The 27,604-nt window shown below is 30.6% G+C and overlaps 1 protein-coding gene across 2 annotated transcripts in view; it reads right to left on the minus strand.

The window, feature by feature from the left end:
- LOC107457525 (rho-related GTP-binding protein RhoE-like) overlaps window positions 1-18,081 on the minus strand; it is a 251,988-nt gene extending 233,907 nt beyond the window's left edge. For both annotated transcript variants that reach the window (XR_015435433.1, XM_087167651.1), the window contains exon 1: window positions 17,732-18,081. The gene's annotated coding sequence lies outside the window, so the exon portion shown is untranslated. The remainder of the gene's footprint in view (window positions 1-17,731) is intronic.
- Between the last annotated feature and the right edge of the window lie 9,523 nt (window positions 18,082-27,604).

Below are 27,604 nucleotides of genomic sequence, written 5' to 3' on the forward strand. Positions count from 1 at the left end.
ATACCTTTAGTTGCTAGATTTTTAAGTATCCCATAATTTTTATGCAGTTTTCTTCATATAACTACGATTTTTCTTTCAATTTTTCCAGCATTTTTTTAAGAAATGATATTCAGAAACTATGTCATTATTGAAATAAAGAAAATAAACAGAACTTCAAAATTTAAAAATATTAACAAAACACAAATTAAAGCTCTGAAAATTTCACAGCATGTACACAAATATAGACGAAACAAAATTGGTTGTCGAAAAAATTCTGCAGTAATTGGAACTTTTTTTTAAAGAAAAATGTCAAATTTTAAACTATGAAAAAATTGATTTTTAGATAAGTTCAAATAAAAAACTGAATTTAAAACACTAACCACTGCACCATAAAAACTAAAAAACTAGTAACTTTTTGAAACTGTTGAACTTTTTTAAAGGAATTGAAATATTTTATCAAAAAATCTTAAATGTTTCATGCAAAAAATTGAAATATTTCATTAAAACATTTTGTTTATATTTTTTTTCGAGGAAAATATGTTTTAATATATAAATGTCACCTAAAATACACATAAATACCAATTTTACCTTTTTCCCAGAAGATAAAATTTCGGGTACCGCGTCCCTTAAAAGCATTATAAAATAAATACGAATTCATAAGTTTAAAAATAAGTTCATTTCATGGCAAAAAAAGTGTTAAATTAAATAAATTTATTCGTATGAAATAGCTAACTACCTTAACATAAGTTGGAAAAATATAGTTTTTAGTGTGAATTCTTTGAAAATGTTATACAGATTTGTTTTTTATCAAATAATTAAGAAACTTAATCATTAATTTTAACCAATATCTGAATATAAAGATAATATCCGTAAATTGAGTTTCACATGGCCCATAAAAAGAAACAAAAAGTAATTGCCTAAAAACATATCTATTGCAAAAGATACAGCAGTATTTCAGTCACTCCTCAACGTAAGTATCATAAGAATTATAACTCGTTGTATACCATCGGATAAATTTTTGTAATCTAGCATCACGCATGGGTGAGTCTGCCACTTTGAAATTCAGTCAGTCTGTTTGCTTGTCTTTGAAAAAGTAATTACTTCATATGTAAGAAAAAAAGAAAGTCGTTTAGGAATAAAACTTGTACCAAACTTGGTCAAACAGGTTTCTGGAACTCTCAAGTAACTTTCACCAGAAAAAATTCCTATCTGGGCATCACTTTCACCCAAATACACTATAAAAACTTATCCTATGCGATAAAATGTGTTACAATTCTATTTGTACATTGTAAACACTGTGGTGTAATACCAACCCTAATTTGGTGTTTGAAAATCCTTAAAACTATGTGAAAGATGATTTTATTTTAAGTTAATACCAATTCGAGTATTTCTTTGTTCTTTAAAGGGTGAAATTAAATCTTAACATCTATAATTCATAAAGCTTGCATAAATCCTAGATGGTTTTTCTTTTAATCCCTATATGAACAACACTTCGTTGGTGAAGAAGTTGGTATTTTTCGGAGCTCCGTAAATTTTATGAATAATTATTGTATATTTATATAACAAAATTCTTGAGTGAAATTACGGTAGAACATGTCTTAAATCTATAATAAGTGCTTTAAGACCATTATTAGAACTTCAAAGTTGAATAATTGTGCAATTTTAAGATAGTGACAATATGGTGGCCCAGATGGCGGCTTGTTTACATACCGTATACTGGTGAAATGTGAATGATTTTTGATTGAATTGACAAATTGAACTGAATGATTGAATTGACAAATTATTTATTGCCTATTCAATACAAAGTAAGTTTCAATTCTCTTCACTGATAGATCAAAAATATTGATTGCATTCAATTATTTGCTGAGAGTTCGCGAAGTGTATAAGTGTATTCCATGAAAATGTTATGGCAATTGCAGAATTTGGAATCGAAAATGTAAAAACAACCGAGTCATAATTTAAGTACATATATAACTAATTTAGGAATGTTATTTAAATTTAATCTATGAACTTTTTCATATTGTTTTATTTCTATATTTAGAAGTCGTTACATGGTGTTTTAATTTAATGAGACGAAATGATGAAAAAAAAAAAAAATTCTGATTCTCATTCATGTTTTTGTTTATTATTACGAATTAAATGTTGTATCAAATTTTATTGTTTTCATATGCGTTACAGCTGATTTCTTTAGGACTATTGTCTTAAATCTATAATAAGTGCTTTAAGACCATTATTAGAACTTCAAAGTTGAATAATTGTGCAATTTTAAGATAGTGACAATATGGTGGCCCAGATGGCGGCTTGTTTACATACCGTATACTGGCGAAATGTGAATGATTTTTGATTGAATTGACAAATTGAACTGAATGATTGAATTGACAAATTATTTATTGCCTATTCAATACGAAGTAAGTTTCAATTCTCTTCACTGATAGATCAAAAATATTGATTGCATTCAATTATTTGCTGAGAGTTCGCGAAGTGTATAAGTGTATTCCATGAAAATGTTATGGCAATTGCAGAATTTGGAATCGAAAATGTAAAAACAACCGAGTCATAATTTAAGTACATATATAACTAATTTAGGAATGTTATTTAAATTTAATCTATGAACTTTTTCATATTGTTTTATTTCTATATTTAGAAGTCGTTACATGGTGTTTTAATTTAATGAGACGAAATGATGAAAAAAAAAAAAAATTCTGATTCTCATTCATGTTTTTGTTTATTATTACGAATTAAATGTTGTATCAAATTTTATTGTTTTCATATGCGTTACAGCTGATTTCTTTAGGACTATTGTCTTAAATCTATAATAAGTGCTTTAAGACCATTATTAGAACTTCAAAGTTGAATAATTGTGCAATTTTAAGATAGTGACAATATGGTGGCCCAGATGGCGGCTTGTTTACATACCGTATACTGGCGAAATGTGAATGATTTTTGATTGAATTGACAAATTGAACTGAATGATTGAATTGACAAATTATTTATTGCCTATTCAATACAAAGTAAGTTTCAATTCTCTTCACTGATAGATCAAAAATATTGATTGCATTCAATTATTTGCTGAGAGTTCGCGAAGTGTATAAGTGTATTCCATGAAAATGTTATGGCAATTGCAGAATTTGGAATCGAAAATGTAAAAACAACCGAGTCATAATTTAAGTACATATATAACTAATTTAGGAATGTTATTTAAATTTAATCTATGAACTTTTTCATATTGTTTTATTTCTATATTTAGAAGTCGTTACATGGTGTTTTAATTTAATGAGACGAAATGATGAAAAAAAAAAAAAATTCTGATTCTCATTCATGTTTTTGTTTATTATTACGAATTAAATGTTGTATCAAATTTTATTGTTTTCATATGCGTTACAGCTGATTTCTTTAGGACTATTGTCTTAAATCTATAATAAGTGCTTTAAGACCATTATTAGAACTTCAAAGTTGAATAATTGTGCAATTTTAAGATAGTGACAATATGGTGGCCCAGATGGCGGCTTGTTTACATACCGTATACTGGCGAAATGTGAATGATTTTTGATTGAATTGACAAATTGAACTGAATGATTGAATTGACAAATTATTTATTGCCTATTCAATACGAAGTAAGTTTCAATTCTCTTCACTGATAGATCAAAAATATTGATTGCATTCAATTATTTGCTGAGAGTTCGCGAAGTGTATAAGTGTATTCCATGAAAATGTTATGGCAATTGCAGAATTTGGAATCGAAAATGTAAAAACAACCGAGTCATAATTTAAGTACATATATAACTAATTTAGGAATGTTATTTAAATTTAATCTATGAACTTTTTCATATTGTTTTATTTCTATATTTAGAAGTCGTTACATGGTGTTTTAATTTAATGAGACGAAATGATGAAAAAAAAAAAAAATTCTGATTCTCATTCATGTTTTTGTTTATTATTACGAATTAAATGTTGTATCAAATTTTATTGTTTTCATATGCGTTACAGCTGATTTCTTTAGGACTATTGTCTTAAATCTATAATAAGTGCTTTAAGACCATTATTAGAACTTCAAAGTTGAATAATTGTGCAATTTTAAGATAGTGACAATATGGTGGCCCAGATGGCGGCTTGTTTACATACCGTATACTGGCGAAATGTGAATGATTTTTGATTGAATTGACAAATTGAACTGAATGATTGAATTGACAAATTATTTATTGCCTATTCAATACAAAGTAAGTTTCAATTCTCTTCACTGATAGATCAAAAATATTGATTGCATTCAATTATTTGCTGAGAGTTCGCGAAGTGTATAAGTGTATTCCATGAAAATGTTATGGCAATTGCAGAATTTGGAATCGAAAATGTAAAAACAACCGAGTCATAATTTAAGTACATATATAACTAATTTAGGAATGTTATTTAAATTTAATCTATGAACTTTTTCATATTGTTTTATTTCTATATTTAGAAGTCGTTACATGGTGTTTTAATTTAATGAGACGAAATGATAAAAAAAAAAAATTCTGATTCTCATTCATGTTTTTGTTTATTATTACGAATTAAATGTTGTATCAAATTTTATTGTTTTGATATGCGTTACAGCTGATTTCTTTAGGACTATTGTCTTAAATCTATAATAAGTGCTTTAAGACCATTATTAGAACTTCAAAGTTGAATAATTGTGCAATTTTAAGATAGTGACAATATGGTGGCCCAGATGGCGGCTTGTTTACATACCGTATACTGGTGAAATGCGAATGATTTTTGAATTAAATCATTTTCTCAATGTCAACGGATTCATTGATCTGGTCTGACCCCTTTAGACCAGATGGGAATTAGCAACAGCAACAGGACTATAGAAGGGAATTGCAAGGAGAAAAAAGTTGATTGCCGCTGATCTAAAGTCATTGGATTATATATTTGGAAATGCAGAATCAGCAAAAAAAAGTATATCTACTACTTAATACCAACTGATTTTCATTTTCTGCAATATATGTTTTTCAGAATGATAGTGAATATTTTTTTCTGATTAGTATAACTTATAAAATTAACAAAATCTTTCAACAATAAAGTATTTAACACAGATTTAAAGCAATTTAATAGTGTTTTAAAAAAACAGAAAAATAAAACCAGATACATTCAAAATGAGTTTGTTAAATATCTTGTTTTTAATATTTTGAGATGAAATCAATGAAATAAAATTTTAAAACAATAGGGATATAATCTCTACTACAAGTAGCATATTTTTGCTCCTTATATTTCAAAAAAAAAATAGCCGTGCTTGTCACAATTTTTTAACCTTTACTAAAAAAGTCATTGTTATAGTTTTGTTTTCCTTCTCACTTACTGTTATATCTTATTGCCCTTAACTTACTTGAAGGCATGATTATCGATCGGTAGATTTCGTATTTCAGATAAGGAAACGTTTTTGTCCATTAACGGAATAAATGCTTTCCTCCATTAGTAAGACATCTTGTTTTAATCAAAAGGGATATAAAAAAACAACCCCTGGAAAAAAATTATTCAATCAACTCGATTAAATATATCTTTTTTTCAGTACAAGAGCATTTGAATTGTTCTTTAATCATTTTATCCACATAAGTTTAAGTGGAGACTAGAAACGAGCAGGAATTCCTTTAAAATACCAAATACTTCATTTTATTGCTTCCAAAACACCCAACTCAAGCGTAAATCCTTGAGTAGTGAATTTAAATACATTTATCATGAAAAATCTTCATTTTGCACTTTTTTTATTTATTTATATCCTGGAAGAGATCTCAAAAAAATAAATCTTTCTCACTTTTTTTTTCTTTCAAAATACCATCAATGTAAAAATATATCATTCCCGGAACAGCATGTACACTGTTAGAAATTTCTCAGAAAAAATTGTTAAATAACACTTTATTTATTTGTTATTTTGACTTATTGAAGCAAAACAGTCAGATAACTATAAATAAGATGATATTTAAACTGTCCGCTGTGAGAAAAACCGTTAATTAACTGTTTTCACCTACGGTTAAACAAACAGAACTTTATAACACCAACTGAGCCCACATAATTAAGCCACTTACTTCTATGTGGTTATGTACCTGCTATCGCCACGGGGGCTAATCTATAATATCATTACCGTCAGAACGGGAGTTCGTGTCCCAGCGTTGACAACACAATATTTCCAGCGCTTGGAGAGTTTCCAGCATCCTGCACCCCCAATTTGTGGCCTAGTACCCAACGAAAAGTCGATCTTCAATGTTCTGTTAAATTTTTTTATAGTTTTGAAACCATGCTAGATGTAAATGGTTAAAAACAGTATAATTTTTATACTCATGGTTTCTAAACCCTACTATTTATGAACGGTTTCAAAACCGTAAAGCTAAAAAATGTTCTTTACCGTAAGCTTTATGGTTAATTTGATTTTACCGTAATTTTAGAATGAAAATTCTAGAAGTGCAGTGGGCAAAGTGTCACGGAGTTTAAGGCTCTACAATTTTGTAACCAACGTAATGTATGTTTTACGTTGTATGTATGTTTTACGTAATGTCAAGATTTTGTACGTTTTGTAATTTGCTTTCGTAGAGAACTTTTTGATAAAAATGACCTTCATTTGCTTTACATGGAGAAGAAAATCACGAAAACCTCCCAAGTTTCGCCTGATGGCAAGGTGACTCTAACCCATTGTTTTCCAACGGGGGCAGTGGGAGTATACTGAGGGGGTGAACTTGTTTTGGGTGGTAGGGAGCGGTGGGTATGCTTTGGGCGGTAAGTGGGGGTTTGGAATGTTTTTTCATTATTTTAAAACTCCCAGATAAAATTATTAAGCTAAGATTAATTTAATAAATGAAATTAATCTAAAATTAGCATTGAAAAAAAGCTTAAATTAATTTAATAAATTAAAATTTTCCGATACACCATTTGTATCAGCAATAAAAAAACTTTTGGGACACCTATTCTCCGAAGCGAACCATGAGTCAGTTGTTTTTGCCTCTGACTCATTCAAGGCATTTGGCGAAAACTGGCGAAAATTGCATGAGTTTTCAGTATGTTCTTCTCTCATGTTTTTTTATGATGGTTTTCATTCGCTTCCATTCAGTTCTATCCCCAGTTTCGATTCGATTTCATTGTCCATTTTTTTAGATACGTGCGCGAATCAGCTCTCTATCTTAAATTATTTATTATTTTTTAGAAATAGTTGATTTTCTCTCATCATTTGTATTTTACTGCCCCTAACAATGTCGGTTAACAAAAAGAAGTGTCGTCAATACAGTACCACGTATTTGACTCTAGAATTTGTTCAATCACCGTCGAACTCTCAACTACTCCTGTGTTTATTTTGTAACAAAATTTTATCTAATGAGGCAATGAAACCATCCCGCTTGCAGGAGCATTTGCAAAAAAAAAAAAAAAAATATTCACCCTGACGAACAAAATAAAGATTTGTCATTTTTCACGAATACCAAAGAGAAGTTTCTGAAGGTACCTTCTGCCTCAGGCTTACTGGCAACCTCATCACAAAAATGTGACGATGGTTTGGTAGTCTTATAATATATCAAAATTAATAGCTAAATCTGAGAGAGCTCATACAATCGGAAGATGAGTTGATACTGCCGGCTGTCAAGGAAGTTTTTAAGACAGTTTTACACCATCCGGTCACATTCATTGTAATAAAAAATGTCCCATTAAGCAACGATACTGTGTGGTGGCGAACTGATGAGATAATTGAAGACGTTAAAGTTTCCTTATGCAAACTTTTGATATTCAACGAATTTTCCCTACATGTTGATGAGTCAACCTTGCCAAGTAATGAGGCTTTACTGCTGACGTACGTCCAGTTTGTAAAGGAATAAAAAATTATTCAAGATATGCTTTTTGTAATAAACCTGTTTGAAGATACCAAAGGAGAATCTATTTTTAATACTGTCAAAGATTATTATAAAGAGAAAAACATTCCTCTTGCGAATATTATGTTGTTACCACTGATGTAGCTCCTGCAATGGTGGGTTGATATCGTGGGTTCATCACCCCTTTAAAGAGGGAGGTACCAGATATTTTAGCTGTTCACTGCGCGATTCACTGACAGCATTTAGTTGGAAAAAATCTCAGCAACAGTTTGCATATGTCATCTCTGCTATGAACGAAATTCACAGTAATGCTCTCAACGATTGGTTATTCAGACAGCTGTATAAGAAAAACGATGAAGAATTCAATCACTTGCTACTACACACTGAGATTCGCTGGCTTTCCAATAGTGCCTGTCTCAATAGGTTTTGAAATCTTTTCGACCTGTGCTTGAGTTCCTCGAAGACAGAGATGTAGCTCTGGGAAGATTCTGACGGATTTATTTGCAAAATTTAATGGCATTAATTTACAACTTCAAGGCGACGAGCTCAATTTCATCACTGCAAAATCAGTTATTTCTACCTTTCTTAAAAAAGTTCATTTTGTGGAAGCAGAATTTTGTTGTAGAATTTTGTAGGAATGAGTTCAGCCTATTTCCAGTTTATCGGATCTTAAAAAGAATGGTGAAATTCTCTCAGATGATACACAGGAATATTGTCAACACCTTTAGTCTGTGCGCATTTCTGACATTTTTAAAGATTTTTGGTCTCTGGAAGTCCCTCAATGGGTTATGAACCCTTTTGTGAATATAAAAAAGGCAGAGGTTCAGATTCAGAAGGAATTGGTCGAACTTTCAAGTAATGGATTTTTGAAAGCTAGCTTCCAGAATGGTGATCGTCTCACAGAATTTTGATTTCCAGGTAACATCAATCAACTCCACCCAGGACTGTGGACTATCGTCAAAAATTTTTTAATTGCATTCCCTTCCCCCTACATTGTTGAACTAGGATTCAGTGTTGTGATGGATATAGTCACAAAAAAGAAAAATCTGCTGAAGATCAGATCATGCTGCGAGGGGACATGCGTCTTCACCTTACTAAAAATATTGAACCGAACGTTAAGAAATTGGCTCTTAACCATCAGACACAATCATCCCACTGACATAGTTACTTGATTGTTTCATTGATACTGCTTTTTAGTGTAGAAAAGTTATTTTTGGGTGCTTTTTCGATTATCTTATTTAAAATAAATTACTCTTTTTAAGCAAAGGTTTTTTGCTGCGTTTTTTTTCATTACCCTATTTATTTTGATTACAACAAATAGACTGCGATTACCTGCCGAGAGAAAAGTATTTAATTAACGTACTCATTAATGTTTTTCAAGAAACCAAACAAATTTAACGCGCAAAAGAAAATTTCTTAAAAATGTAGCCTTTTATAATTCAGTACCCCCACCGTCTTCATGCTCTAAATAACTGGATTTTCAGGGGTTGAAATTTATTTTCGCTCTAAAAGGAGGCGGCAGCATTAAAAAGGTTGAGTCTAACCCATGGTCCGTCTACCACTGAGGATATTTTACGACAGCACTAAGGTCACTGAGAGCCGGGCGAAGAATTCGTATCAAACAGTTCGGATTCGAACCCGGACCACCTCATTGAAAAAATATAACCACTGTCCGCTAATTTGCTATTTATAATCAATTAAAAATAATGGTATACACCCTATTATGTAATAAAAGAAACGCCAAGAAGAAAATGAAGAATATAATACGAAAATTTCATAGTAATTTTGACTAAAAACTTCTTTTTTACTTTACTAATATTTTTTATTATAGAATACATTATCAGATCTTAAATATTGATACCCTCGAAGAAATGTTTTTGTTTGTTTTTTTTTTCTTCTTCATACCAGATTTTGTTCTCTATATACTAAAAATAAGGCTATTATTTATTCTCCGTACAAATCAGAAAGAAAAAGAGAAAATATATTCTTATCAAATAAATATTCAATTCAATAAAATGTTAATTTTATTTTACTAAAACAACTGCCCTTTTTTTCAAAACAATTTATGAATGATACAAAAAAGAATTCTGAATATTTCTCCCTGAAATTGCCCCGTCCTAATCGAACAACCATGCAAAAAATAAGATAAATAAATAAGCAAAGTATAATAAATAACGTTTTACCAACCATTGGTTATGGCAGAAGACGAGGGTTATCCACCAATGAAAAATCATCCCCTGTCACAATCTGACACTCGGGCTAAAAATGAAACTCGGGTGGATAACTATCACGTATAACTAATTCTCTTCGGGATCGAAAAATATTTGTTCTCTGCAAGTACTTTTAGGGGATTAGATTTATGTGTAGTAATAATCTTTTTCTATCGAAAATTGCGAGGTGAGTTATTACTATTACAGCCTGGTTGTTATCTGATAATTGAATCTCTGCTTCATATCGCACCGACGGTTGAGATTGAGCCAAATTCCTCTATCGCTTCCTCCTGTTTTATTTACCTCTTTTTTTTTCTAAAATAAACCAAAGCGGGTTGCTTTAAATTACGCGGACAGCGAAATATGTATCGAAGAATCTAGATTAAAAGAAGCACTCATATAATATGTGTGCTCTGCATAAAAGGGATGGAGAAAATTTTGTCGAAAAGGTAAAAAAGTGGGAATGGAGCAAAAGTATTTTATTACTTATCTTTTAGTCAGATTGGATGAAAAGGAAATTTAAAGGTGGTGTTTTTGTGTTCTGCCTAAATAGCCACAGAATAAATAAAGTTCGAAACATCCAATTTATTATGAAAATAAATATTTATGTTTTCACCATTCTCTCAAAAAAATGCACCCTTTTTTCGAGCAATTACTGGAGTTATTCTTTTAATATTGTGATTTTTAACGTAGAATTTTTTTATGTTTTTATTTTATCAACTTCAAGCAACGTTTCAGATCAAAAATCAAGGACTTTACTTTGTTTGTTGTGTGCATATCTCTTAAAAATGAAAAAAGGTGTAAAAATAAAATAACTTCCTAATTTGAATTTTGTTTAAACTGCACGTTTCCTTATAAAATTAGCAGAAATAAAAAAAAATTATTTAATAAAAGTATAATAAAACTTACGTTTGACCAAACTGATTAAATAATAAAAAAAAATTTGCATTTATTTTATAACAGAAATAATTTAGAATCGTATAAAAAAACTATGACTTTCCCCGGGAAATGTTTTATTCTTTATTATTTTTCGCAGAAAAATTTATGTACTCGAAAGTTGGTTGTAATAATAAAGTATAGTTGTAATAGCTCATTACAAAAGATTTTGGGAAATAATTTTTTTTATTTGAACACTAATTTGATTTATCCTCATGAAATTAATTCAATGTTAAGTTTTATTTTCCTTAAATTTTATTAAAACATAGCCAGTACTAATTAAAATGCAATTTTCAATTCCTTTGTCTTAAGGTTAGATCTTATAATGATTGCAGTGATTAATGTTACTTAAATGTTCCAAAACTATTGCATTGCATTAATGTATTATTTTATTAATATAAGTTAATGTGATTAATATTTTATGCACGTATTTTTCAGAAAATAGAAGCAAGTATGATAAAAAAACATAATTAATGTGCATCCAGTTCACTCATATCACATATATACTGTTAGAAATTTATCGAAAAAAAGGTTAAATAGCATTTTATTTAATTGCTCTTTTAACATATTCAAGCAAAACAGTCAAATAACCGTAAATAAAATGCTATTCAAACTGTTAACTGTGAGAAAAACCGTTTATTAACTGCTTTCACCTAATACGGTTAAGCAAAAAGAATTTTATACCAACAACTAAGCCCACCTAATGAATCCACTAAGTTCCTTGCAGCTGGCTACATATTATAACAGAGAGAGCTAATCAGTCAATCTGAGGACTGACCGAACGGGGGTTCGAATCCCAGTTGACACCACCGTATTTACTCCATTCCCTTAAACATATAAAGAGTTTCCAGAGGGTCCAACATTACTCAATATGTGTCCTGCACTCTTCAATGTCCTAATGAACAGTCAAGCTCCACTATCAAATTAAATTTCTTTTTTGCGGTTTCGAAATTATGCATAACCGTATAGTTTCGTATTAATGTTTTCATAGCCATACTAGTGGTAAACGGTTTTAAAATCACAAAGGTAAAAAATGTTCTTTACATAAACTTTACGATGAATTGGATGGAGAGATTGCTACATGTTATTTTACCATAATTTCAGAATGAAAATTCTAACAGCGTATATGATGTAAATACAGCAATTTTTAAATAAAATTGTCATTATCGAAAAATATAATGTTTAAACATTAAGTTAAAACTTTTCAAAAAGTTGTGTTAATAAAAATAATAGCAAATTTTACACAACTTGTAATGAATAATAGCGGAGAAAAAGAAAAAACATTCTACGGTGAATTGGAGCTACATTTAAGTATGAAAAAAATATTATTTTTATTCATTTCTGTTTCAAGTAGTACAGCAATCGCCACAATCGATTGATAAAAACTGTGCTTAAAACCGAAGTGCTTGTGATAATATAAAAATAAGCTCATTTTTAAATTTTCAGGGTTAGATTTTTAATGAAAAACCCAATTGTTTTTGTCAAGCATTGAAATTACAATTTTGTTTTGTCATAGATAAGATTTTCATGCATATTGTGCTGTTATCTTGTGGGAAAATAAGAAACTATTGAATTACTTATCTGGAATCATTACTAAGGGACAGTTTTATACAAAAATGACACCTTTAGATAAAGTGTGGCTTATTATTAGATTGCCGCACACCTTTCTATTTTCAGTTTCACACAATTACACATATTAAATATGTGTGTTCTATTTTTGTATTTTGTATTCATTTCATGAAGCTATTTTAAGGAAATAGAATCCGATCCAAAGTTATTTTTTGAAGATAGTTATTTTTTGTGACAATGTAATTTATTACAAGTTAAAATTCATGTTGTTCCTTACACTCATACATTGCATGTTTCTGAATAAATACACCAATTTTTAAAATGCAGTTTAACTAAAAGAAAGTAGAATATTTATTAGTAAATATTATTGACTGGAATTACTTGATTGATTGATAGAAAATATGCAAAACAGAAAAATATACAAAGCAGAAAAGTATGCGGAACATAAAATATGCAAACGCACTATTTATTCTGTATAAATATATAAAATGAAAAGAAAAAAGGAGGAAAAGAATTCAATCAATAAATTGTTCTCTGAATTACACTGAATCAATTACAGATAAGTAATTTTGAAGAAAAAAAAGCACCAGTAAAACAAGTTCAAGCATTAATAATTAAAAATAAACGTAAATATACTTACATACTTATGAATGCAATTTTAAGAGTTTTGCATTAGTACTTTTAATCAAAAAATATTCTTCAATTTATGCGAATAACTTTTTCAGCAATGAATCAACTTTGTTTTAAAGTTTAAAAAATTTCATTGAGTTTACTCTTCAAAGGCTCTTTCTTTGCACAGCGCAATCGACAAATATAATCCACTATTGCAGTTGCTGAAAAGTAAAACAAATTCGAGCAATTCGTTTTCACTCAAGCTGAAAAGCATAATGTGTGGTTTTCAAATCTATGGCCGCAGGTGCTATTTACTCTTCAGGCAAATAATGAAAAAGTGCTGATGGAATATTTAAACTGTAGCTAAAGCTGTAGGAGATATTTCTTTCAATGAGTGATTTTATTTTAAATATTAGCATAAAATGCAACGACCATGAGAGTACGCTGCAGAAAATGAATATTCAAAAATCACGAAATATTCTTCATTTTTTATGAAACTGTTTCTTGGCAAGATCACGGAGTGAACATTTTGTCAAATCGAGGAAAATACTATCTTCAACTGTTTGAGAATCATCTAAAATATTCGGCTCAATTCTACATATAGATTAAGACAATTTATAAGAAAATGCAGCATAAAATGAGTAAATAAGTAATTGCCATCGTCGAAAATTAAATTCAGTGACCCTAATGGATAAAAGAGAGTGCACTAACTCCTGTACCATCTTGTCATTCATCACAAACGGTTGTTAGTGAACGCCCAGATCACACAAATTCCACAGGAATAAGGAAGAAATTTCGTCAAATATTTAAGAAAAGGCGTTTCGTCAAAATCACTTGATTTCCTTACGAATTGATTGTCCTGAATCACAAAATAAATATAGCTAAAGGAATACTGGAATGTTAAAAATAAGAATTTTATTTCTGAGAGTGTATCTTTGCTTTATATATATGTATAAAATATTTAACTTTTATGCACAAAATATTCTATAGTCAGTATACTTTAAACAAGGTAGTTAAAATTAAACTGTTGGTATAAATTATATAAACTGAAAGCACTCAGAGTCACCAATTACTGGTTCTTTTGGATGAATCCGAGAGAAACATCAAATATAAGTAATTTAAATCAAAAGTTTATTTGAAGAAAAAAAATTCCAATATCCACCTATATACATTAACATTTTTTATGCGAGTATCAGAAGGACCACTTTTTCTTGGGCACCATAATAGGTAGGCTAAAGTTGTCCTCACAGTAAGATGACAGATTGTACAGAGAGAGAAAAAGGAACGAACGTTCATGAATCTGACCGATATTCGAACAAGAAACCTTTCTGGCATTAGAAAGTCAGCTCCCTGACCACCAAACAGTCTGGTCGGTAGTTTGAAAATTTATATATAAATTGAAATTTTACCTACATATTGCACTGTCCTGTTTGAAAATTATGAAAACAATGCGTATATGCAAACATATACTTATTATTGTCCGACAAGGTATGCACACAGAATATGCATGTTGTAAATAAATAAAAATATTCTTTTATTCCTTGAGGCTTCTGATCTCGAAAGTCAGCAAGTAAACGAAATTATAAACTGAAATGTCAATAAAAAGTTAATAACAGTGAAGTCACCAACGAAGAAAATAAACAAATAAAAAATACTTTATTTGTTATATGAAAGTTAGAAATCTCTCACTTTACACCTTTCAATTTCATTCGACAAATTAACTGATTATCATTCCTCTTGCCATCTCAGAAATTAAACATTCATTTTTCAGCAAACCTTGAGGAGCATTTGTTAATTTTGACAGCCATTTCGTCACGAATTCAAGTAATTTTTGATGAAATGTAAACTCTCAAAAAGTTAACAAAACTGTTGACGTCAAATGTTCGAGACGAACATTTGTTCCAACAATTCTTGGAAACAGTCGTTTGACAAAACTGTTTTGTCACACTCAATGTACTCCGGGTATTCACCAAAATGTTTTATTTAGTTTTGCAACTGCTTGCCATAAATGACGGGAAAGTAGAGGAATTAAGGCACTCGTTTTTCAAACAAATGTCCAGGTTTCGAATTTATTAATGACTAAGAATTCATTTACTCATATTCCATTTATCTCATCCTAATCAATTGTGTTAATAAATGTTTCCTAATGCTTTGAACAAAATTTGTATCCTCAAGCAAGTGAAGATAGCTTTTTAACAAATGTTCATTTCTCAAGAGAATTTTGAATGTCTAATTTTTGCAGTTTCCATATTCACTACGTATTATTTTGCTGTGTTTTTGTCCTAATTTTTTCGACAGTATTAGTTTCTAAAATCACTCATTTTAACATATTCTACCATGAACCGTGCCAACCAACTCAAATCAATTTGTACTTTATCATTTTGGATCAGACAGCATTAATAGTTATTCTTTAAGGCATTTCACTATTTAATCTAACCTTATTATGATTTTCAAGAATTTCGATCATCGTTTGGGTTTCCAACAGTAAGTTCTAGACTGAAATTCTTTTACGGAGAAATGAAATTTGAATTCAAAAAGCAAGTTCGTCGAAATAAAATGCCGAAACATTGTCAACTGATTAACATGAATTTTCAAAAATAGAATAATAAACCTTTCTTTGAAATGCAAAGAGTCCAAAAACGAAACGCTAACACCACAATAAGTTTTGAGATTTAATGGTCAAATTTTACCCCTTAATGTCCTACAAAGACTCAATATTAATGGTTCTAGTACCCAATCTTTATGCTAATTAATTAGTGAAGGCGATATTTTAAGTAACAAAATTAGACACTTAAATCTAACTTAACTGTGAATAAGCAAACTTTTTTTTCAATTTGGATATTTGATCCCCCTCCCACACACACAGAGAGAGGTTAAGGATAGTTGCAGTCTAGAAAATAAGACTCCTAACTATAGGAACAAGAGAGTGGACGAAAGTTTGGGTCCCTTACACCTAATTTCTATTTTTACATCTTTCGCCAACTCAAGTAAGACATGTTTTTATTTCTCAAGAGCAATCAGACCGATTTCCTTCAAAATTTGCTTTTGTCATTATAAACTACGTAGATTAAATTAGCGTAAACATTTGTATAACTTACAGCTCAATAACTTTTCATATTTTCATTTAACTAATTTTTGACTTAGATCCTTTAAAATAAGCTTAACTTTAACTTTAAATAATGATGACTTCGTGTGTGATTCGGTAATTTATAGCTTATTTCATGTTAAAAAAAATTTTGCAAATCAATTTTCGATAACTTTTAATTCAAGTTTAAATATAAACAATCAATGTCCATTACTGAAAAGAATTATTCAGAAAGAAACTTTTCAAAATAATATTTTTTTTAATCTCAAAAGTAAAAATAAATGTATTTCTACGAATTGATGTCGACATAGCAAAAAGAAACTTTGTATCTATAGAAAATTGGTCACTAAACTATCCCGTGGGTGCTATTAAATGTTTACTTAGCTCTCTAACATGAAATGCTTGTTTATTCCATTTTATCTCTACATTTATATTTTGTTTTATATCATTCGCTATTTCTTTAAATGTTTAAATCAAAAGTTATCCCCATTTCGAACGAAAAATACAGACTAATAAGATTTCGTTAGGAAGATTTTTGTCATCTAATTACTATTATAGAATAAATGGATTAAGTAAATTAAGTAAATAAGAACAAGTAAAAATTAATTTCTAGCGTAAAATATGATAATATGATTAAACAGTGAAATATTAAAGGAATATTCAAATTCAATTGATACATTTTAAAATAAACTGTTGAAAGCATTTTCGATGTGTTTTCTTTTTTGTAAGGAGTATACTTTGATGATAATTAAAATTACATCACATATTAAAAAAGTAATAACTCTTTATTGTTAGCAATAATAACAAAAGGAATATATATATATATATATATATATATATATATATATATATATATATATATATATATATATATATATATATATATATATATATATATATATATATATATATATATATATATATATATATATATATATATATATATATATATATATATATATATATATATATATATATATATATATATATATATATATATATATATATATATAATAACATAAATTAGCTCTCCCGTAACTGAGTGAAAATATGCAACTAGTACTTAAACTTACTTAATATGAAAAAATAAGCAGATAATTTACAGTACAAAAAAGTTGAAAGTTAACTCTTGACATTTTTACTCACTTTTTTTTTAATTAAGTTGTTCGAAAAAAATTTGTAAGTTTCGAAAACTGTTCGCATGTATAAAGCTTTTTCAATAGTAAGGAAATTGAGTTATTAGTAACGTTATGTATTAGGCCGAGTTAATAGTAACGTTATCTTCACAATAAGTATATAGTTAACAATATATTAATAATATATTCATATCCTCTTAATTAATACTAAAGGCTTCATTTTTGTAACTTGTAAATTAGAGATTTTTTTTTCAAAATGCCCAATTATTTTTCTAGTATTACTAACAAAACAATTCATTTGCTTCTAATAATTAGTAAAAATTTCATTTCATTCGTTATAACGGGAGTAACATAACGTATAAATGAAAAGAATAAAAAACTTACCTTATTAGAAATTTGAGTGAGATGTATTTAATTTATGAAAGTACTAAAAGTAATCCTTGGTAGCTCTATCATCAAAATTGTAAAAAAAATAAAAATTTATTTTTCCAAATTCACCCATTAATCAAAATAAATTCTCTTTCATGCAGATGGAATGTTGTCACTTATTAATTCCACAATAGTACACAAGCAGTGAAATATTCCTAACTTCAGAAGTAACTAAAATAACGGTTAGTTGCTATAATATAGAGAATTTTTAAAAAGACCGGCAAATTCTGTTACTGCAGGTTTTATCTTTCAGAGAACTTTGGCATCATTGGCGCTGTTCTCACTCTCGCGTCTCACGTGAATGTGGAATTTAGTGAGGATGCGGAGCTCTACATTCAACGGAAAGATCCATTTTTAAAGGTGGGTTCTCCTGTGTCGAAGATGCCATGCGGGTCGCCGGCAAAAAAAAAAAATTAACGAATAAATTCTTGGTACGGGATACCTGATCAGGTACAAAAAAAAGGGGGATATCTCTAACTCCTACTTCCGAACTCCGAATCTTAATATTTTTTTTTGTTTCCGTTTTTATTTCATATTTTACTGTTCTTTAATTTTATTTAAAAGAAATGATTCAAAAATAAGCAGCTTTAAAGTATTTGTATCTTTAACTAGTAGGAACAAACGTCTTGGTACATTTTTGTATCGTGTAATTTTATTTTTGAAAGCATCCATCATATTGATCTTTAATGTATCGTAATATATTTTTGAAACTAATATAGTGCTTAATCTTCACATATTCAAAATTATTTGTTGTCACTTTTTAGTAATAATTAAATTAATATCATTACGATAACTAATGTATCGTAAACTATTTGTATAATTAAAATAATGTTTAATCTGACATACTCAATAATGTATTGAATTTATTTTTGTTATGAACAAAATTAATATCATAATGATTACAATATATTTATCCAACTGAAATAGGACTTAATCTTACATATTCAATCATATTTGTTATAAATTTTCATTATGTACTAAATTAATATCATAATGATTATCGTAATATATTTATACATCTAAAATAGGGCTTAATCTAACAAATTTAATAATATTTTATTTATATTTATTATGTAATAAATATAAATAAAATAGAGCATAGCATAAAACCGATTTATTCGATTAAATGTAATTTTCAGTTTTGCTTTTTTTACTAAATGTGTGATAATAAGAACTATAATTTTGAAAACCAAAATTTTTGGTTTACAGTTTCCATATAAACGGAAAAATTACTAAATGGATGGTTTAAATACCGTATATTACGGTTTTATTAAATTAAATTATAGTTGCTGTTGTTTTTACCAGAAAGGGCATTACCATAGAGTACAATAATTTATCGGAATTGTTTTTCTCCGTGTATGCATGGAAAATACTGAAAATAATTTTTGTATTTATATTGGCGCATTGCAATTATCTCACAGCCTATTTCTTGCATTAAAAATATAGCAAGCGATTTGAAGTTGCGATTCAAGGCCTAATTGGCAAATATGTTTTTTTTACTAAAAGTTCAACAGTTAAGAATTCTCTAATTAATAATCATAATTTATTTATATTCCATCTAACTCCTTGTAGATTTTTCTACCCACCTTCGTAATTCTAAATTTTTTAGAAGTGAGAAGTAAAGCAAACTGTAACTTTAAGCAAAAGAAAGTGAGAAAAATTCACAAAAAAATCACTTAAAATTTCAATTACTCTCAAGCAAATTGGAATTCCGAAAAAAGAAACTCTGTGTTAAATTCATAAACAAAAGTGGCCATTTTAGTCTGCTGGATTTCAACTCCGTAACTGTAGTCCTGCGGTCTATAGAGCAGTCCGTATGGTATTTTTTCCTAAAAGTTTAACAGTTAATAATTCGCAAATAAATTATCAAATGATAATTTTTTTTATTCCATCATATTTCCCGTATACTTTTCTGCACATCTCAGTAATTTCAAGATTCTGAGCTAGCAAATCGGAATGTAACGTTAAATTTCACATCCAAAACAGCGGCGTTGGCGTCTGCGTCGGAGGCGGTGCTTATGATTTTTTAATATAGAGAGAAAATACTCGATTTAAAATTCTAAAAATTATGTCTACTTCACTAGTTCAAGAAAGCTGTAAAAGTTGTTTTCCTACATGCAGAGTCACTGGACGGCAAAACAACATTTACACTCGATGTAAGAAGAGGGAGAAAGACTAACCAGTGAGAAAGACTGATAGTGAGTTATCTTTTTCTTTTTTTTAATACTAGCCAAATGGATGTTTTCAATATAAATGCAAACAACAATCTCGAGCTCTTGACCTGCTCCACTTCCGTTTAGAAAGTATAGAGCTGCTTAATACAGCTTATTCCGTGAGGCGATATTTTCGAACAAATAATTTTGCTTTTAATTAAAGTAATAACTTATGTAAAGAAATAACGCATATTTCTAAGCTAAAATCTGCTGTATTTCATAAGATATGAATGATATGAAGTAATTCTCGTGAGTTTGAAGTGAAAATTTGTTTTAGTTATTTATAGATGTATTGTTAAAGAAAAAGGTGTCATGGTTGCTAGATTTAGATATAACTCCCTTTTTTGGAAGTCCTGATTTGGCCTCTTTTTACTTGTATATTACAGTTTGTTCTAGTTGCAAGCCGTGCAGTATCATACGTTAGTATTGGCATATTGTTTGAACATGTTCATTTTACAAATTATCATTTAGGTTTAAATTTCGAAGTTGGTATCTTATTGACAAGGTAAAAAGTGTTTAACAACGATTCTTTTTTTTTTCCAAATGATGATTCTTACTTCTTGGAATGACAGGTCTTCAAATGACGATTCTTTTTTTAAACACTAATCATAAATCAGGTAGCAAATACACGTATACAGGAAATACGACTCAAAATACTCTCAAAACAGATGATCACGTCTCAAAACACAATGATGAAACGTGATCATTGAGTCTCAAAACACAATGATCACGTTTTGAACCGAATGGCTTCAAAATACGCCGGAAACAGTAATCCGGAAGTATAGGCAGTAAAGAGCTTGCAGCTCATTCTAGTGCATAAAACACCATCCATACCCGTTCTTCGCACGGGTTAAATATAAAAAAGTAAAGAATCAATAAATCGGTACTGAGATAGACTATAAAATCATACGCAAAACTGAAAGGCATATAGCGATGCAGTTAATGTAACAGAGCTGTTTTTGTCTTCACTTTAATCTTAACGTAACTAATCCTCATCAGTATGCTTGTTTGATTTATAAATGAGGAAATGGTAAATTAAATGAGACAAAGAATTATAAGTCCAACCTTCTAATAAATAGGAAATAAAATAATTTGCAGATCATATTTTTTCTTCTTATCCTGATTATAGCCTCTCTGAAAATATCCCTTACCTGGTTTTTCCTCTAAATTCTTCAATTAATAAAGCTAAAATAATTTCTTTTTTTATTCATTATTATTTGTTGCGCTTCCCGGTGGCTTTACGTTATTATATTAAGCAGAACACTAATCTTGTTGTTCATCTCATCAGAATAGAGATTAACAGCATTTAGCGCCACTTGGCGTGATGATATTGCTCGCGGTAAATTCATGATAGCCAAAAACTATCACTATCAAGCACTCTTCACAGTTAAATATTTATCTCCAAGGAGTCGTAAGACACTTATTTCCTCAATATCGTTATTAAAACTGCTTAGTATTGGGGCAGTTTTAAAAATCTCCAAATATATCAAAATAATACTTTATAAATATATTAATATATTTGCTATTTACAGTATAACCCATTAACATTTGAGTTTTGTGCTAAATACATTTATCAATGGCCGCAAACTAAATCCGCAATTAAAAAAAGAAAAAAATTATTCTTGCAAGACCTTCATGAGGTTTTTGGAGCATGACCATTTCTCTATCTGATCTTTAATTTACTGTTTAAAATATTAACAAGTTGTGGCTGAATAAAGTTCTTTTAATTCTAATTCATTAAAATATTATTACACTATCTCTGATACTACTGATTTTTACTTTCGATGATACTAAACATATGCTTTGTCTCTAGAGAAAACCTGTTGTAGAATTCTTATTAGAACTGCACCAATTACCTTAATACTAGAAGTATATTATTATTACCAAAATTAGTTACCAAAATTGCATATTACCAAAATTAATTTTGTCACCTGCGTTTGGCGATTTTTTATGGTTTCCTTAAGTGAATTTCCCACAAACTTTTTCTCCATTAATCCATCCTGTTTTTCTTTCAATTATTAGATATTACCAATATTAATTAAGCATTGGTGTTAATAATATTATTAATATATATGGTGATTTTTTACGATTCCACAAAACGGAAAAGTATTTTTTCGCCATTAACTTTGTCTTTTTTTTTCGTTTGTTACTTTTTTTTGTTTCAAGTAATGCATAATTATCAGCATTAATTAAGCATCATTGTCGTCAGTAATTATAATGTTGCTCACATCCCATTTTAGCCAACCGTTTCTGTTTCACCAACTTAACTGAGTTTTATTAGTTTTCGTTTTTCTTACTAGCTGTGGCATTGTCATCCTTTATTTTTGATGATTTCCTTTGTACTAACTGTAACCGAACCTAGCTTACCTAGCCTAGCTCGACGTGCGGGTTGCAGTTCACTCTATGATTTGATTTCTTAAAAAAAGGTGAGTCGCTCTTTGTAATTTTTTTTTTATGCTTCTCTCCGCAGTGTACCTGGGATTCGTGTTCTTTTAAAGAAGACTAAATATAATTCTAATATGTAACTATTTCTTTTTTATTTATAGTTGACTTCAGTAAGTTTTAAATTAATTTGGATCTCAGACATACAGCACTTGGAGAGAGCAAGTGGAATCCATACTGGCGTCTCCACACGTTGGCGCACTCTGCGCCTGAATAACGATCTCAATGGATTTTAAAATAAAACAAAGATGCATGCAATAGGAGATCGATTATATAGAGGATCTGAAAGTTAATTTAGTATCCACCAATCTCCTAAATGAGAAATACTGGCATCCTAGGAAACTCCAAATCTGAAGATCTTTTCGTAAATAAATAAAAATTTGACTGACTGAAGAACAGTGTGATTATTTTATAGAAGCAATTTCACTTTGAGCACAGACCAAACAAAAACAATTCTGGGACGAACTTGATCCGTCAACCTTGATGGATCACTAGTAACTTCTTATCTCAACAAGTTTACTACATAATTTTTTTGATTCAGTTGAACTCTTTTACAGACAATGTATTAAATTATTAATAATTTGCGATCAGAGAAATATGTAAATTTCCTGATTATTATAATTTAAGAAGTACTGATTACTATCTTGCATTTGTTGTTTGATAAATATATTGAGTAATAACCACAAAATAATAATACCAATGCAACTTTTTTGCAGTTGCTCTAAGCACACATTGGCACACAAAGAGTTTTACACAAAGATTCTTTCACAAAAATTTTACGATATACTTCTTACTTAGGACAACGACAGGCATGAAGCATGTATAACATAAACAAACTAATTATCCATCGAAGTTGCCAGTTACACATAACAAAAACATGTCACGGTTACAATAAAATAAAATACAAACAAATAATAAATCTAACTTAAGTTAAAGAGGTGAGCGAGAAAAAATAACAAATTCAATGTGTGATACGGCGCTGTATTCAATTACTACACGTTAATTAGCATTCTAACTTATGTGGAGAAACTTAGTTCAACTTTAACACACCATTTTGCTTATAAGCGATCAGTGGGTGCTCAAGTCATATGTCACATGTGTAGGTATCCGTGTTCTTCTTCTTGAAGTGCAAGTACTTAATTAAAAATCATTGTCGGCAATAATAGTACGAGAGCTGCGATGGCTCAGGGGATAGAGCACTCTCCTCCCAATCAGGTAAACCGGGTTCGAATCACAGTGATGGCTGATGGAAACGAATGCCGCAGCCGACTTGCATTGACCACAGTGCTGACGTAAAATATCCTCAGTAATAGATGGATAATGGGTTAGAGTCCCCTTGCTGTCAGGCTAACCGTGGGAAGCTTTCGTGCTTTTCCTCCCTATGTAACGCAAAGTCAAGCCCTCCACGAAGGCAAATTTCTCTCAATAAAAGATCCAGGAGTGCCCTTGTCTTCTGGATCTGGTTCAAAATTACAAGGATACGGAGTTGAGCATCAATAGTCGTAAATTGAAAATTTGGTCATCTGTTCAATGACGGTTATTAAATAAAATTATAGTAGGACGATTTTTTACTTTTCTCCTAAGTGAATTAGTACCACATTCCCATTAAATTTGCATTTAAATATGTAAATATTTTTTCCTATTCAGTTACCGTTGATTTTAAATAATTAATTTTTATAACACGTTTTAAAAGATTTAATATAAATAATAAAAAAAGAGTGAGGTATCAGACGACTTTAAAAGTATAAATTTGGGGATGTAGACCACTCGTGCTTCCACGTAATGTTGTTCATTGAATTCATCTGACATAACGAATATTAAAAAAAATGGTGCATGGAGTCCCTCCGCGTGGAAGAAGTTAAACTTCGCAACCTGCGATGTTAATTGTAGAAGAATCAGCAGTCGAAGAAGGATCACTAGTTCTATTCAACGACTCCTTTTCCTGCTCCACTCGCTTCCGTGCTCTGTAATCACGGTAATATTGTGCATTTTTCCCTTGTGGACCTCTTGAACCAGTGGAAGTGCTTGTGGTTGCCCCATCGTCTCGCCCGGGAAAATGTATTTGTATTAATAATGTATGTGAATGCGTCATAATGTAATTTCAGAAGGGAAAACCTAACAATCAATTGATATTCACAAGAGACGTACCTTGACATTACCTTAAATCAGTTGTCCATGGGATTGTTTTCCCTCATTTTTTACAATTGTTATCCACTAAATTTGAAAATAAAAAATACTACCCTATTAAATTATATGTGTATCAAAACAAACTAAAAAATTCTTTATAGAAAAACAATACTTTTATGACTTTTATTATTTTTATGCTAGTGAGAACCAAATCAATATGGAAATGAATGAGGGAAAACTGGATCCTACCACGTGATTTCCCAGCCAATAAAAATGTAGCGTTAAACGTTTAACGCAACCTTGTTGGAAGTCGCATAAGAAGTATAACTTCAATAATTAAATATTTAAATGCGTGCAATAAACTATTTTTTTTTAATGTGCATCAGTCACCATTTACTACACGGGGAGTCTTCGGCCAGCGAGGCCGAAGACTCCCGACCGGTGATTATCACTATTGCAAAGCGTCGTAGAATGTTCATTAGAACATTCTACGACGCTTTGCAATAGTGATAATCGCTATTATTCCTCGAGCTTCGTACTATCTGTAGGCTAAATTTCATCGCTTTCGATTGAATGGTTTAGGTATCTACAAGGGACACACACACACAAACAGACATTCATTTTTTTATATATATGTTACAGTCAAGGTAATAAATCCTTGTTATTATTAATACTAACCAGTATTAATACCAATATTAATAATAACTGCTTCTTTTGGTCTAAGTGAAATACACTGGTTATCATAAATTAAGGAAAAATCACAAAAATAGCGATAACTCTTTCAAAAGTAAGCCAAACCGTGCAAAATTTGCATATGTTGTCCACTAAGAGTAGCTGAGTAAAATTGCAATATGCAAATTAGTGGCGCTGCACTCGGCTTACGTCATCTGCCTGGAGCATAAAAGTCCAAGTTTGAGAGAAAGCACACAAATTTTACTGTGATTGCGACATTGAAAATCTGAGATAGCCAATTCGTAATAATGACCTCTAGGCATCATTTGCCTGAAGAACTACGATGGAGAGCCATCGGGAGACTAGAGGCAGGGCAGAGTCAATCAGAAGTGGCCAGATGGCTAAATGTGAGTCCATCTGTGGTTCATAGACTTTGGAGGCAATTTCAAACCACAGATTCGGCATCTAGGAGGTTCAGTCAAGGACGGCCAACTGTTACGACCAGTGCCGATGACCGATATTTGACATTAAGTGCACGCAGGAATAGAACCGCTACTCCGACACATCTTAGATCCTCTCTTGCTGCAGCCACCGGAAGGTTGGTGTCAACGTCAACTGTGCGCAGAAGGCTCCACGAAGGTGGTCTGTATGCGAGACGACCAGCCATTTGCGTGCCGCTCACATCACGCCATAGGAGAGACCGTTTGCAGTGGGCCCGACAACATGTCCACTGGACGTCAGATCAATGGAGGCCTGTTCTCTTTACGGATGAGTCCAGGTTTAGTCTAGAAAGTGACAGTAGACGTTATTTGATATGGAGAGAACCTGGGACCCGTTATCATCCATCAAACATCCGTGAAAGAGATGCATACGGAAGAGGCAGTGTCTGTGTTTGGGGAGGCATATCCTTAGGAGGGCGCACATACCTCCATGTCTTTCCAAGGGGAACCGTGAATGCTCAGGTTTATCGAGACAACATCCTTGATGCTTATGTGCGCCCATATGCCGGGGCAATTGGTGATTGCTTCCTGTTACAGGACGATAATGCAAGACCACACAGAGCTCGCATTGTTGATGATTATCTTCAACAGGAAACAATTACTCGCATGGAGTGGCCAGCTCGATCCCCGGACTTGAATCCTATCGAGCACGTTTGGGATGCTCTAGGGAGGCGTGTATCTGCCATCAATCCGCCCCCTCAGACCCTTGCCACGCTTGCAACTGCTTTACAAGAGCAATGGCTCTCACTTCCTATTGAACTGATAGACCGCATAATTGAAAGCATCACACATCGCTGTTTGTGCTGTATTGCTTCTAGAGGCAATCATATTCCATATTAAAGGTACTTTTTCTATTGCAAACCGATACTTCCAATTTGTTTATTTTATACATGTGCTAATTTCTATACTACTATTAATGTCTGATAATTTCTTTTTATGTTGTTTAATACCTTACTATGTGTTGTATATTGTGGGTAAGTTTCATAAAATTCCATGTGTAATTTCTTGAGTTATCGCGATTTTTGTGAATTTTCCTTAATTTATGATAACCAGTGTATATTCCTAATTATTCACTTTATTATTATTAATTACCAATGAAGTTTTGTCGATCTGATTGAACGGTTTATGTAGCATTGGGTCATGGGTGTTCCTTTTTGTATATGTGTAACGGTGAAAATGATATATCCAGTTATTATTAATTCCAACTGGTCAAAATTAATAATAACCTCTTCTTCTGGTCAAAGTGAGAAATAAACAGGGGACATTTCCGTATCGTGATGTAAGTCTTGGCAACTTCCGGGAAACGGCCCACGAGAAACTAAACAAAACATCACAGAAAGGGATCAACTCGAAGGATATAACTCGTACCACCATTTCTTAATGTAAATTAGTTTGTTAATCAAACACACGCACAGCCCAGGGCAAACATTAATAGGAATCCGAACAAAGACTTAACAAAATCGAAATGGGTGGAAAATAAAAAATATAAAATTATTTCATACGATTACGATTTGACAGATTTATGCAAATCTTCTTATAGAGAATATCATTACGTTTCTAATGCAATTATGAACATATGTGCCTTTTATACGAGTTTAATTTGATTTATGGGGGAGGATCAGCATTGTGCGAGGCGAAAACAAAATCCACCTTTTCGTGCTCGAAAAGTTTTTAAAAAAAATGTAGTTTGACAATTCCTAAGCACGAAAATACTACATAAATATAGTAAATACATCTAATATACACTCAATTCAGTAATAATTTTTAAAAAAAACACAATTTTTTGAGTTTTTGAACATCAAATTCGATAGGTATTACTCCACAATTTCTGCAGCACATTTATTTTTTATACACGCTGGATAGAGTATTAATTT

This window comes from Parasteatoda tepidariorum, chromosome 7, assembly GCF_982258835.1.
Source record: "Parasteatoda tepidariorum strain Cologne lab strain chromosome 7, Ptep-v5.0, whole genome shotgun sequence".
Lineage (NCBI taxonomy): Eukaryota > Metazoa > Arthropoda > Arachnida > Araneae > Theridiidae > Parasteatoda > Parasteatoda tepidariorum.